This window comes from Bos indicus, chromosome 22, assembly GCF_029378745.1.
Source record: "Bos indicus isolate NIAB-ARS_2022 breed Sahiwal x Tharparkar chromosome 22, NIAB-ARS_B.indTharparkar_mat_pri_1.0, whole genome shotgun sequence".
Lineage (NCBI taxonomy): Eukaryota > Metazoa > Chordata > Mammalia > Artiodactyla > Bovidae > Bos > Bos indicus.
The window spans coordinates 13,689,716-13,705,294 of NC_091781.1; the positions used below are offsets into that span (position 1 = coordinate 13,689,716).

The following is a 15,579-nucleotide window of genomic DNA, read 5'->3' on the forward strand; positions in this document are numbered from 1 at the left end:
GGTGTGACCAAAAATAAATACATTTTTAAAAAGAGAGTGAAGGTGAGGGTTGTGGTGATGGTGACTGGTGGACAGGGTGAAATATATTTCAAACACGTGAATCTATTATTCAAAAGTTAAATTTAGCAATGCTGATGAACACGGATATCTGAGAGGCATGGAACTATGTGGCACTTTTGCATAATTATGTTGCGGATTTCTGATTTGTCTGAATGTTTTGCATGGTGCATGCGTTGCTTTGCCATGTGAAAGGCAGTAGCGGTACAATGACTCGGTGCAAACTAGGGAGACAGATAACAGCCAAAGATGCACTGCAGTGGCAACACTGATCAGAGCAGGTGTTGAACTAAAAGGAATAGAAAATGACTGGCTGGCTAAAGCAGAGAAAGAACATATTTTTTTTAAAACCTTTTAATTTTGTACTTGGGTATAAACGATTCACAATGTTGTGAGAGTTTCAGGTGGCCAGCAAAGGGTCTCAGCCATACATATACATGTATCTATTCTCCCCCAAAGTCCCCTCCCACCCAGGCTGCCACATAACATGGAGCAGAGTTCCCTGTGCTACACAGTAGGCCCTTGTCCATTATCCACTCCCTAACTATCCCTTTCTCCCATCCTTTCCCCCAGCAACCATAAATTCATTCTCTAAGTCTGATAGTCTCTTTCTGTTTTGTAAGTAAGTTCATGTGTTCCATCTCTAGAAAAATAACTTATTTGAAGGCTATTGGATAGTTCTCAATATCACTGAGAAGGCAGAAGCAACAGGTTCAAAATAAAAGCTGAAGCCCAAGGAGGTGGGGAACCATTACTTACAGACGCATCTGATGAGGACACTTGCCATGGCCCCCACTGGACCTGGTTTCCTCTGCTGTCCCTGGGGGAGCCGGAAGTCAGGCCAGAAAGTTCAGTTGAACCACAAAGATAGGACAGTGTTTAGATGTTATCGTAAGATATGGGGCAGGTCACCAGGCAGAAATGTCAAAGCTGATGACCCAGAACTGGGCCAGGTGAGAACATGAAAGGGATGAGAGCTTGAGACTGGAGGCAGATCCTTGGAGAGGAGGCCAGAGGGGCTGGAGTCGCTCTATACCCTAGGTGGAGTGCTCTGGCAGGTAAGTTGCTACAAAACTCCTCAGAAATGTCCACAACAGGGCCACCTTTAATCACTGACAGGACCTGGAGAGCAAAAGCCAGGTGATGACAGTAACCAATCTGTTAAGAAATACCACATTCCCCTTACGCTCCTCGGTGCGAGGAAGGAATCAAGCCACCCTCCTTGCAGCCCCAGCTGGGACATTTTGGCCTTTGACTGAAGATAGAAGAAATTGAGACCGTGTTTTGCAACTTAGTGACAAGAAGACTTTGTTAAGATGACAAAGACCAGGAAGGTCATGGGTACTCACTTCATGCGGAATCCAGTGGTAACAGTGGAACCAACCCCATGAAGGAGGCTTAAGGGGGTGTCGGGTAGGGGTGGACAAAAAAGTTTGCTTTTAAGCTTCACCACTGGAGACCCAGTTAAGCTGAGTTGAGTAGAAAGTGGACTTTACTGCTGCAGTCCCTAAAATATTTTAACCTGTTTCTTCACGTCATTTGCTCTAGTTTCAAATTCCCAAGCAGAGAATCTGATTGGCCGAGCGCTGGCATCATGCACATGATCGGGCTGCCATGGCCCACGTTGCCCACAATACACTACCTGATGAATGCCCCTGATTGAGGAAAAGGGTTCAGAAAGTGATGGACAAAAATGGACACATATATACTATGATTGGAGGCTCTGCATTCACTTCTGATGGGTACTAGACTCTGCTGAGTGGGGGTGAGAAGAGAGGATTCCAAGAAGAGTAACATAGACCCTGCCCTCAGTGAAGTAGAGCCCTACTATTATAGCACCTACAGCCTAAAAGTACCTTTCATCTAAAACTTAATCGCTTAAAAAGCTCTTTTATGTCTATTACATTTGCCGTTGACAACGGCACTGTGAGAAAACTCCCCAGTCTTCACCGTGGTGGCTGGCATGTAGTAGGTATTTGATAAACATTTGCTAAATGGATGGATGAGTAAAGGAATGGATGGGGAAGGAAGAATGAAATCCAAACTGTGGCAAAAGTACAGCCTTTGCAGTTGTCAGTCTGGTTCAGCACTGACCAATGGAACTGGTGATGGCTCTTGATCTGTGCTGCACAATATGGTAGCTGCATATGGCTACTGAGTGCTTGTAATGTGCTAACGAGACTGAGGAATTAAAATTTAATTTTACTTTAACTTTAATTCACTTAAATCTAAATAGCCACCCACAGTGAATGGCTACTGCAGTGGACAGTACAGAGTTCAAATTCCAGCTCTGTTGATCTAGCTTATACACTGAGTCAATGAAGTTACCATTTGGATGACTGACTCTCACCACCACTGTTTTTACTGCCACTGTTAAGAGGATGCCAGGACTCAGAGAGACTGCAGGGTCTGTCCAGGTTGCCGCACTGGTGCACCACGGAGTGGGATCTGCGTCTCCTATTTTCCTTCCCGCGGGGCCTTTCTTATTACCAAGTTAAGCAAGGGCCTGAATACCCCAGAAGGGCAGGAAGAATCATCTGTCCATTGAGAAATGAGTCCTCTGCAAATGTTTGTGACTAGTATTCACATTCACATAGATTCCAAAGTGGTTAATAAAACATACATTTGTTTAAAAACATTACTGATATTATAGTAGCTTTTTATTATTATGTAGATTCTTAATCAACAGATACTAAAAGTACAGCTACTCTCACGTGAGGTATCTTAGAATTCTTTGACATTGAAAAGCCATCCTCATCCTCTTTGTTGAAAATGTCATTAGCACCTGCTTCTTAAAACATAAAGAAAAGAAAGACATGGGATACATACCCACAAAAGAATCTAGTATCTAGAGAAAACAGTGATGCAAGAGACCTCATAAATCAGTATATATTCCAGGTACATTTGCTAGGAAAAAAACCACATGAATGGTGGTTTTGACCAAATGGGGTTTATTTAAACTCAGTTAATAGAAAAGATCAATGTATAATTCCTGAAAAGATTCTGTAACAATCAGCAACTATGAGTAATAAAGCTGAGTTTAGTTTTAAAAACAAATCACACACATTCAGAATAGGTAAAGCAAAGCTTTCAGGCAGATTCTGAAAAAGATTTCAGAGTTTTAGAAGAGTGGCCCTCAATAGTGTGAATATAACCCAAATGGTGCCTGTGAGGATCTACTGGGATGAGGAAATAAAATAACTGCATTGACTGCATATACTATATTGACTTTTTATCCTAAAAAAGAAACCAAGCTTCATTGATATTTAATATATGTATTGACAGCAGTACATTATATATTTTAAATAAATAAACATCTAGAGAGCTTATGCCCCCAAATTATTTTCCTAATCAGATGGCATAATTTAAAATATTTAGACATTTTTATTTTAGAAGACAAGCTCAGGCTAACCTGCAATATGATGTGATTATTAAAAATAAGACAAATATGGAATCATCTTAGCTGTATTAGCTTTTCTCCTTAACAAACCACCCCCAAATGAGTTGGTTTACAACAACCATTTTTTTTTTTTTTTAAATTTTAGAACCTGCACAATGTTCCTCATTCTAATGTAAGAATACGGGTTCTGAAAGCTAAGTCGTATGAGCAAAGGTTGAAAGAATCGGGGTTGTGATGCTACGCAAAGAGAACTTTCACAGGAAAGAGGAATATGTGTGTGAGACACTTACAATCTTGATTTCTTATAGCTTAGATTCTAATACAGTTTATAGTGGAAGGAAAAATATTTTGAATGGATGATCCCTTGAAGCAACAGAAATTAAAGCATGTTTTTTTCTTTCTCTAGTTGATTTTACAAATACAGAACTATATGATTTCAGAGAGGTCCATTTGTGTGGAATGACACAGTCGGCTAACAGAAGAATTACTGGAAAATCCCAGAGGAGATGGATTTATTTCATACTTATCAACTTTTCTTATTTTTATGAGAATTGGCTATTTCTTTCTCCTCTTTTTATGAGAGAAACAATACAGTCTTTGTTTCTATTTCTACCCCCCTTCCAATTCAAATTCTATAAATGTAAATGTAAAATATGGGCAGATTTGAAAATGGATTATGAAGAAAATGCTTTCGCATAAACAAAAGGAAGATGGAGTAAAACGCATGTCCGTCGCTGCATGAGAAATGGTGTGACAAATACACAGTACTTTTGTCTAGAGAATGGTGGTGACTCAGAGTATCGTGGTCCACCTGAAAGAATGTGTAAAGTAAAATTATATTTAAACAAAAACCCATGCAAATGCTGTGTCCCTTCTGGATATACCTGGAACACTGTTCTGTTCCAATAATTTTATATCCTCTCCTAGAAATAAAATTTCTGCGAAGCTAAATCAAAATGCTATTTAAAAGATCTATGCCTTGTTTAAGAAACTAATCTACTTTATTGTAAGATTTAGAATTAAAATTTAAGATCATCCAATAAAATAAATTTGAATAACAACCTTGAAAATTTATATCAGTGATAACATTTATATTTTTTTTTTGACTTTTAAACAAACAACAAACTAAGCCTGCAGTGAAAACAGAAATGTCATTTCTTTCGGTAGCATTATTGGGAGAAAACTCAGAAATGACTGTATCCTTACTCAAAGAGAATTTTTTTTTTTTGTCAAGTGGTTAAAAAAATCAATCTATATGTTTTCCCACTTTTCTAGGCTTAAAGTTATTTTTTGCTGAGTGGTGCAAAAGGGAAAATGGACATTTGCTTCTGGCACTGTGACCTTCTCCAGGCCCTGTCCACACTGCCCTCTCTGATTCAGTGTATTTCTGGAACACACTTGTGATATAACCAGCAACCGTTCTCCATAAACACTCAACTTGACAGCAAATGAGAGTTAAAAAAAAAAAAAAAAAGTCTCTCATCAATGAAGAGTGCCACACTACAAACACATTTCTTTTTTTTTGTAAGATGATTTTAAAAATAGATTAATTATTTTTAAAAGATGGGGTACAGCTCATCCCTGTTATTTTCCTTCTGGCTATACACATGAATACACTAATTTTTGTTTTAAAACCAATGGAGTTCTTAACTATTATGAACTATTGCTGATTTTTAAAAAGAAATCTATAGCTGGTCCATACATTTTCCAAATAAGACATAGCATCAAACCTCCACATGTTTAAGAAAGCCATGTATACCTGTATACATACACACTTATAAATATACACACAGATCCAACTGCACCCTTACCCACAGATGACTAAACCATTTGAGATATGTTGGTAGGGGATGGGGGAAAGAGGCTGGGGAGCATTTTTTTTTTTTTTTACAATAGGCACACATAATATTTACTGAACAAGACATTTGGCTCTGTATTTCTTTTTATCTGGGGGGGAATCATTTTATTTAGACTTTCTATGGCATGGGTTACTCAGTTCACAGCAGAGGCACCTGCAGCAAATTAATTTGTTGTAGCACATTAATTATCTCATAGCTTCTATTTAGGCTGCAGCTGTTGCTATTATGTTCATAATATTTTTTATCACCACTGTATACAACAGGTTATGGCAATAATAGAAATCTCTATTTTTTTTTGCCACCACCTCCCCCCCCCCGTTGTTTCCCTGTTTCTGTGTCAGAAGGGAAGGCTGGAAGAAATTTAGGCAAATTAAGCCCCACAGCACACTATAATTTTCTATTTCTGAACCGATTTGTGAGAGAATGGGTAACTGAAATTAGCAAAGGATCACCCCACACAAAGATGGCGCGTGCAGAATTTGTGAAAGCGAAAAAGAAGACGAAGGAGAAGCAACAGAGGGGCGGAATACTGCAGTGCTGGGGTGGTGAGTGTTTGGATGGGGGCGGGGAAAATGCTGCAGTTTTCATGAAATAATAAGGTGGGGGAAAAAAAGGCATACAAAGAGTAGGTTTTTCATTGTTTGTAAAATATAAACACAGATGAATTCTGTCTTTGGTTTGTTCATGCTTTTCACTCTGCACAGCAGGGATGTTCTTAAGAAGTTGCCCTCTGCGAAATTTCACTAAATGGGAACCGTGGACCCTGCATGATGGGATTATAATCACACCAGCCACTCCTTTTACATAATTTTTTGTTTAAGATCCAGTAAGACTCCCTGTTTTTAATATATATAAAGCGATAGACCTGGATATGTCGATAAACTGAGGGTTTGCGTCCCTATAGCCTAAGTGCAAGCTAAAACAAAAAACCCGGTGGTATCACATCTACAAATCTCAATGGATTCAAAAACAATATGAAAATTTTTTTAGCTGACAAGAACATGTCTGCTGCCTGCAGCCTCTGCAATAGCTCACCATGTTGCCTACTAACCGAAAGATCAAAAATTATCGATTTCATGGCGCTGCGTGCTCTGGAAAGGAAAAGCTACTTTAAAATTTGCATTGTTTAAGAAATGAGTTAAAAGAAAAGAATTGTTTTCTTTTTCCTGAACAGTTTGGAATGTGCAAATGGCATGTTATAATCTTATCCATGATTTACTATAATTCCATTATTTTTAGCAGCTGGAGTCCAGAAATGATTTTTTTCGATGAATTTAGGATTTTGCCGCAGTATACATCTGCAGTCCCAGAATCCTCCGGTAAGTTAATCCTTCTTTCGATGGGAAACGCCTTTAACCTTCTCGTGAATGAAATATCTGCAACCATTTTGAAATTTTTAATAGAGGAGGGTGTGTGTATATGTGTGTGTTTGTGGGGAGGGGGGCGGTTTATGTCTCCAAAGCATGATTTTATAGCAATGCAGCGGTATTTGTCTTAGTTCTTAGAAACATTGAGAAACATACCTTTGTGCTCTTTGAATATCATGGATGATGTCTCCATTACTTCTCCTTACACTTTCTATCTATGGTAGCATTAGAAAGTACTTCCTTAGTATGGCAAAGACTGTTGTGTCAAACTAGTGAAGGCCTGCAGAACACATAACTCCAAGCACGAAAAGTGTGCCTGGCACATCTGAAGCGGCCATGAACATAACTACCACGGCTGCTGCCACGCCACCACCATGGCCATCGCCTCCCACCACCTTCACTGCCCCTCCCTCGTTCCGCAGTGCACACCAGACACAAGCTTTCCACAGTGACTTTCTGCCGAATTTGCCCAGTGGGTTCCTAGATGACTTCTGTGTGCGAGAATAGCCAACCATGTAGTCTGACATGAGGTATTTACAACTACTTAGCCTGTTCAGCTGGAAAGAAATCAAAAGATAACACTGAACCCTGAGATGATGGATTGCAAATCAAAAGCCCCAATCCATAAAGAGCCCACTTGATGAATTGCTAAATGAAAAGGCTGATTCTAATTTCTGTCCAGTCTTTGCAGGTTGTCTGAAAAGCAAAATTTTTGAGCCAGCCTTCTTAGAGAGTTGGCGTTCATTGTTTATAAGCATATCAATATTATTTCGTCTTACCTTTCTGCGGGGAGAGGATTCTTCCCAAGGAGATTCAGATTGTCCAGAAGAGACCACACCCTCATTTCACTGTTTTCTACTGTTTCTGTTTCTTTTCAAGGAGGGCTTATTAACAATCACAGTTATACATTCATTTAGGGGTCCTCATCAAAAGGAGCCAAGCATCCATTTCTTTCTCTCTAAAGGAAGCTCATTGTTTTAGCGTTCAATAAATGTTTAATTAGTGGATCTGATAGATTTAACCATCTTGAAAAGTAAACGGGCCTTCTTGACAATGTCGCCTTGATCAGCGTTTCTGTCCGAAGTGCAAAAACAATCTGGGCATTTATTTCTTTGCCTAAAAGGTGATTCAAAGGCATACATTTTAGTGAAGGGACGCTGTGCCTTCCTTCAGCTTCCATGGAGCCACTGCTGGGTGTGCCAACGGTCTGATATCATGACAAGCAATACTTTCTCTGTTAAACCAGCTGGAGACCCTTTTGGTTTCTAGGAACACAGCCTGAAATTTAGGACCATTTGTCCTCTGCAGTTTCACAAAATGGATTAACTTACGTCAAACTCAAGTGGCTGGCTTTGGAAGGAAAATGTGTAAGAAGATAACCAAGTATTTTTTATGAATGTATGACCCAAGTTCAGCTGTTAAACATCATTTTTACAAAATCATTTCACCAACTCCTCAGCTATTTTGATGCTTGTATTTCTTCTTGGTTTAATGATAATATTTGTCTTCATTTCAGAGAAGCTATTCATCTCATATTTTTGGTGAGACAATTGGAACAATTTTTATTTGGGGGGGGGAAGCAAATAAAAATTCAGAGCAATTTGTTAAATTCAACTAATTTGTCTGAGTGCTAGTTACCCAGTAGTTCTTCAGTAGACTTAAATGTGATGTGAAAAATAGCTTGTTGCATTGTTGCAAAATTTTACATTTCCTTTACTAACATGTGTTTGCTTGAAGTATTACTAGGGATTTTAAATATTAATTATAAATTTAGATTAAGATATCTAAATTATAGAGAAATGCTTCAATTATTTTGTCATCTAAAAAGAGAAATACGAATATAGGAGAGTTTTTATCTTTTAGATGTTCTAATGGTGTAAATATTTCTTAATCAGTTTTAATGGTGTGCCTTGTTCAGCAAAACAAAAAGCAAAAACTGAACACAGAAAAGGGAAACCTCTGTTAAAAAATTAGTATTTATTAGTCATCTGATTGTACATATATGACTTTAATCAACTGCATATTCTTTAACTCCATATATGAAGATTAACATTGGGGATCAGTACCTGAAAAATGCCATTGATACTTTTAAGTTTATATTAGAAACACTGCTTTGATAAAGTATCTTTTTCTGCTCAATCAGTTCAAATTGTGACCAGATGATTAACAACCATCCTCTACTCTTAATTCTACAGAACTACTAGCAAAGACACAAATGAGAAAGTCATTGTAGACAATGGATCTCATTGTACATCATTTGAGTCTGCGGACTTTTTCCACTGCAGGGGCCCACTACAGCTAGACAGCAGTTAACATTATCACTGGTATATAAGAAAATATCATTAAGATAGGGGGAAAATTGAATTTTTAAAGAACATGTTGGCCCTGAAGCATTAGCTATACCTAAAACTGCACAAGCTACTCCACAATTGAATGAGAGGGTTTCCTGCTGTACCTATGTATAAAGACCTATTGTTTGCCTGCATTAATTACAAGGATAAAAGCCTCAAGATAACTTCCACTGTTGCTTTTTGTACTCTCTCCATTGTTTTGGAGGAAAAATAAGCATCTAACAATAGACTAGAGAAAGTGAATCGATCATAATTGTTTCAGCTTTGACAAACACCAAACCTGCTGATTACAATGGAGACATTTCCAAGGGAAAAGAAGACCCAACTCCAGCCTATTCAAACGAATGAGAAAATTTTTTGAAGGATAGAAAATGAGTTTTTAAAAATTAGAAGCTGCCTAATGGATAGCTCTTTACATAAACAACGAACTTGGATTTCTCAAATAAGTAATACCCTAGAAATGAACTTAGAATGAAAGAAAAATCCACCCCCCCCCAAAATACTGATACTTAGTAGCAAAGTGGAACCAGTTAAAAATGTAAACTAAGAATTATCCTAGTTGGCAGGGTTGTGAAGCTCGTCCATGCCTATCAGTCATTTGTTCAGTTAGGGACTCCTAAGGACTTGTTGAATTGCGGGCTAGGCGCCTATTCTAACGAGAGTTCGCAGCCTTCACGAGCGGGGAAAGCCGGCGGCTCGGCCGGGTGCTTCATTCCCAGATTCAAGATGAACAGCCGGTAGGGATGCGAGATCCACGATCCGGACCGTGGGGGGCTCTGAGGTGATGTGCGGCTCGGCTGCGAGCCAAGTCCTGCAGAGAGCGTGGGGCCCAGACTGCAACGGCAGCGGAAGCACGAACGCGCCGGGGTCCCCTGACCGGGAGCACGGCGGCGGCGGCGCCCGGCAGAGTCCAGAGCGGGTGGGCCCAGACCTCAGCTCCGGCATCGCCGCCGCCACCCTGGCCCTGAACTTTCACCCTCCCGGGACGTGTGCCGCCTGCCCTGCAGGGCCGGGGTCCCGATGCCGCCTCCCGCGGGTAGCCGGCAGCGCGCTGCCAGCCCCGCATCTGTTCTCATGGCCCGGGGAGTGCGCGAGGCCGGGGCGTCGGGCTTGGGACAGTGGAGAATACCGGTGTCGCCCTCCCTCCAGCCCACCCCGGCTCGCGGAGACCCGCGCCTCCCTGACTCGGACTACCGCGCCCTGGCGGGCCGCCCTCCAGTACCGCGCGGCGGGGCAGCGCCAGCCTCAACCTGGGAGAGCGCCCGCAGAGCGCGGGCGCCCCGCCCCTGCCCCGGGCTGGCGGACGGCGGCGGCGGCGGGCGGCTCCGCGGCGCGGGGACTACTTTCCGCCGCGCGCCCGCGCCCCGCCCCTTGTCCCCGCGCGGCGGAACGCTCCGCGCTGCGCCGCTGGCGGCAGGATACACTGAATCCTGCGCGACTTATAAGAGCTCCTTGTGCGGCGCCATTTTAAGCCTCTCGGTCTGTGGCAGCCGCGCTAGCCCGGCCCCGAGAGCGAAGAGCGAGGGGAGGCGGAGACGGAGCAAGGTCCGAGGAGCAGCTCCGGTCCCCGTCAAGCCGCCAACGCAGGCCGAGGACGGTCGGACTCCCGCCGCGGGAGGAACCTGTTCCCCTGAGGTGCTTGGGCGCTCCTTTCCTTACCCGTCTGGGGCTGCTCCCGTTCCCGCTTCGGAACCAAACTTCGTCGCGGGAGCACGGTCCCGGCGGCGGCTGGGAGCCGGACCCGGCGCAGCCCGAGGCCCCGGGGTGGGGAGCGGGGAGGGGCGTGTGGGCTGGGGTCGCCGGCAGAGGCGGACCGCGCCCGGGGGGCGGAGGGCGGCGGCCGGGCCCGGTTCCGGTCGCGCGGCTCCTTCGGGGGCCGTGGGGGTGCCGCTTTCGGGGAGGGGGCGCCGCGAGGGCGCGTCCGAGAGGTCGGGTGGCCAGCGGGGTGGGCGGGTGGGTGGAGGGGGCTGTGGTTTCCGTCCCGGGCTCAGGCCGCGGCTGAGTTTGGGGGAGGGACCCTGCGCCTCGGGATGCGCCGGGGCCGGGGTGGGGGGCGGGGTGGGGACGGGGGACTCCGCCTTCCCGGCCTCCGCGGGGAGTTGGGGTGCGGGCGCTGGGCCTGGGACGCCACGTGAGGTCCTATCTCCAGGTTCCTTCTTTCGTGCTTAAGGACAAATTTTTTCGAGGGTTAATAAGAGGTTAGTGATTTTTAATGGCCTGCCGGTGTGAGTGCGCTCGTTTAAATCGGAGCAACTTTAAACCTTAGAGGATCCAAACTGTTAGTGCAGAAGGTGCGATGCGCCAGGAGGATTTGCACAGATAAAAATACATATCTTGCACCTACATTTTCTTGTACGGTGCAGGTGAGTGAAAGCGGGCGTGCTAGGGAGGTCCTGGGAAAAATAAGGGCGAGGGCGGCTGGCTTACTGTCTCTTATCAAGTGACCCACAGGACTCAGCCTGCGACTGCTTCGAGAATTGTGTTCCTGGAGATTCTTTATTCAAATAGTTTCACAGCAACTAAGCTTGATTTTGAGAGCACTTTCCAGCGGGGTGAATTTTCCCTTCGCTACGAAATGGCCCGCAGGAAATTCAAGCGTTGCAACTTCGTTCCGTGTTTTGTCTGGAGAGAGGACTTGGAACTGAGACTTTCAAAGTTCGCTTTTCACAGCCTTTTCCTGAGTCCACTAAACTTGAAAGCTTTGCCAGTCGGGTGTAGCTGTTTGCTTCGTTTTCTTTTCGGTGTTGGAGGGAACATTGTCTCCTACTTTGTATCTTCCAGACATCTGTGGTCTCCCCCCACCCCCACCCCGGGTTTGTGAGTGGTGAATGAAGGGAGACTGGTCTGCTGGTATGCAGAGGTCGGCAAAAGGAAATCGAGGAGTGGTTTTAGTGAAACGAGAGCTTTGTGTCGTGAATAGTGGTGGCTTAGACTAGACAGCAGCTTGAAGAGACGGCTCGCCTTTGATAAAGTCTGGGCTGCTGTTTTTCAGATGGCTAAGTTGTAAGTATTTTGTCTGGAACTTGGGAAGCCGTTTCATTCTGTCTCTTGGTGTACATTCAGTACCTTCGGCTATCTTCCTGTTAACGTGTTGTCTTAAGAGATACTGGACATAGCTTGACCTTTTTTTGTTTGTTTGTTAATGTTTCTGTTTAATATCTGCTTAGATTAGTGACAAACTTTTGTTTGGGAGGCATTTTTTTCGGTCTGAACTAAGGCGGCTGCTTCATTTATTTTATTTTTACATTTAAGCGCACAAAACTCTGGGTTTAAAAAAAAAGGTGCCATAATGTTTGCTAATATCTTTTCATGAAATTTGATTAATTTGCGTCCAATATTCATTACTTTGACCTAGTCTTTGTTCTGAAGGCCATGTACAAGGCCCTAAAGTGATTGCAACAGTAACTTGAAAAACTTCCAGGAGACTATTCTATAGGATTAAAGGAATGCTGAGACTATTCAAGTCTGAAGTCCTTGAGGGGGAAATTAAAAAACTGTGCTGCAAAGTTTAGTTAGTATAGCATGTAACTTAGAGTCCTTGCGGAGTTCTGGGCTGATTTTCCCAGAAGCTAGAGCAGTCATTTAAAATTGCTTTCAAGAAAAACCAAATTTTAAAAGGTGACTTAAAAAAAGTAAAACATTTAGTAGTGTTCAAGTGACAGTAAGTGTCCAGAAGTTTTCTTTTTAAACATATTCTTTACCAAGATAATTATGTAGATTCCAATATTAAAACTGAAACCAGATTGAGCTTCTTACTGTTACTAGTGATAAATGGAATAAAATTATCCATATAAATGAAGTTGTATATTTTTCTTTTCATATACACTTCCCTCCTCCACTCCCCAAATAGGAAGAGAAAACTTGAAGTAGGCTAATTTCTGTAAGAGTGTTTTGAGATTTGGTTCTTGCGAAAGCTATATGCAGACAGCCTGTTTCATTGTTGGGAGGAGTGGAAAGAAGAGTGTAAGTATTGTTGAAACTAGGGACATGGAGAATTCAAAAATTTGAATCTCACTCTTTTATTCTTGTAAGTAGCAGTGAAATTAAAATCCCAGAGATAGGTTGTTTGTAGTATCTTCAGCCAAATGAAACTTTTGTGTTATTGAAATGAAACAATATAGCATCCAGTTATAATGAGATTTTGTTTCTCTTTTATGGTTTACTAGTTGCTGATAATAACTGCAGAGGAGTAGGTGGTAAATTTTAAGTATGTACTTTGAGCTTGGTTGGAAGCATGCTTGATTGCCAGCCCAGGGCAGAAAGGATGAATGCTTTTAGAGCAGGACAAACTTGTAATAAAAAGTATTAACAACTCTTTTGTGGTGCATGTTGACTTGTGACTTTGGTTGTGAAAACACTAGTTGTATTAACTTAGCTGTGTTCTTGTAGCTCTCTTTTTGTTGGGAATATGATATCTTTTGTTGAAACAGTTTGAGTAAAAGCATTTTTGTATCTTAAAAGTAAGTAGTAAAACATAGACTAGTAGCTACTTATGTTAGTCCAGAGCTTGTATCTTTTGCCTCTTGGACCCTCATTGAGAGAAGACTGATTTGCAAAATCAGTCTTCATTCTTTTAACAGATTATTGTTTATGTAATACTGTTCTAATTGTGTCTTGATAGATAACCAGGCTAATGGGCTAAAATAAATATATATTTTGTAAGTTCCAGGAAAGGAAAATATGTGATTTGTTGTATTGCTTGAAAATGAGTAGGAGTTACCTTGTGTAGTTCTTAATCACTTAAACTCTGGAGAAAGTTCTTTATTTCCTCTGTTTACTTAAGAATGCTGCTTTTGTGTTGTATGCAAGTCTGAGCTTGACCAGGTTTGAAATCTAGATACTTCTGTTGAGGCCTGAACCCTGTATCCCTGAAGCATGTATTTAAATCTGCTCCCTAAGGAAAAAGAAGCTCTTATAAAAGAATCAGTCATGTTAGCAACCCTTTTTAGAGATTAACTATCTTGCTAATTGTGAGCATCTTTTCTTTTAAAAGATACTATTCTCCAGCCTCAAAGTCTCCTCAAACCTGATGCAGCTGAGTGACGATAGCGTCAGGGCATGTTTTCATTGCATGCTTTGGTCACATTGAGTGCCCTCCAGTGGATATAATGTAATGCTGGTGATTTTTTTCCCCCTCATAAAATTTGTGTGAAATATATTTATGAATAGTTTTGGTGAGAAAGCATCAGTCAAGAAAACTTCAATTCTAGAATAGGATGTTCATATTATTATTGTTAGTTAAAAGATTGGCTTTAGAACATGTCATCTCAGCCATTATTTGCAGGAGAAAGGTCAAGAGTTAAATCAGGAGTTAAATTCTGTCACTTTTTGTAGGAAGTTCTGCTTAAATATAATTATAAACCAAAAACTTAATCTAAACATCCTAGTGTCTGGGCTTCCCTGATGGCTCAGATGGTAAAGAATCCACCTGCGATGCAGGAGACCCAGGTTCAGTGCTTGGGTTGGAAAAGATACCCTGTAGAAGAGAATGGCTATCCACTCCAGTGCTCTCGCCTGGAGAATCCCATGGACAGAGGAGCCTGGCGCGCTGCAACCCATAGGGTCAAAAAGAGTCAGACATGGCTGAGTGACCACACTTACACCTAGATCCTAAAACAGCCATATTAATGAATTTTAGAAACTAAGATTCTCAGATAAAGTTAACAAAAAAGTGAATTATCAATTTGTCTAAAATTTCTTATACAATAAAACTGAAGTAAGTCTTCAACTTGGTTACATTTTCAATATTATGTCTGTTAAGAATTGGTTATCAACAAAGAATATTATGTCTGTTAAGAATTGGTTATCAACAAAGCTGGTTGAGTCAACTTATGTGAACTCCAGAGTATAATGCCTAGTGACTGCAGGCATTTGTGTAGAGTATACATTTGTATAGTGCTTTGATGCACTGTTCCCATATTTTGACCTTTAAATTCTCCAATAAAAACTCCTCCACACTCCTGTGTACAGTTCTTGCTATTTCTGTTAGTAGCATTATTTTATGAAAATGCTTATTTCAAATCAGATTCTGATTAATAACAGGAATAAAACCCATTTAAAAATAGCTTTTAGAAGTCAAATGGTCATTTTTATGGAAAATACTCAGCTTAGAAAAAATGTTTTTACCTTTGTATGTTTTCCATAAATAGGTGGTTGAAATGAAGTTTAAAAGTTAATTGAGTAGGGAGGGAAAATGACCATATCACTTACTGCTCCATTTTGCTCTGAAATTTAGTATAATTTTGTGGAAACATTGATAATGATTTTTGACTATTTAAATAATGTATTATTGTTGTATCTTTTTAAAAACATAAGGCAAGAATGCCTCAGCTGTTTTATATTTCAGAATGGGTTGTGATCCTTCATAAAGGATCATGTATGGAATAAGTAATGTCCAAGTCCGTAACTATTATTTTCATCATTTACTAAATCAAGGTCAAATAGCTTGTGTTCCAGTTTCAAAGATTTTTATGAGAACAGAGTAGATTTGAAAGTTCTCTTGAAAACTGTGTACATCTTTAAAAAAGTTCTGCCTGTTAGGGACC

The 15,579-nt window shown here is 41.4% G+C and overlaps 1 protein-coding gene across 4 annotated transcripts in view; it reads left to right on the forward strand.

The window, feature by feature from the left end:
- Positions 1–10,483: 10,483 nt before the first annotated feature.
- CTNNB1 (catenin beta 1) overlaps positions 10,484–15,579 on the forward strand; it is a 48,779-nt gene continuing 43,683 nt past the window's right edge. For all 4 annotated transcript variants that reach the window (XM_019984492.2, XM_019984489.2, XM_019984490.2 and 1 more), the window contains exon 1: positions 10,484–10,669. The gene's annotated coding sequence lies outside the window, so the exon portion shown is untranslated. The remainder of the gene's footprint in view (positions 10,670–15,579) is intronic.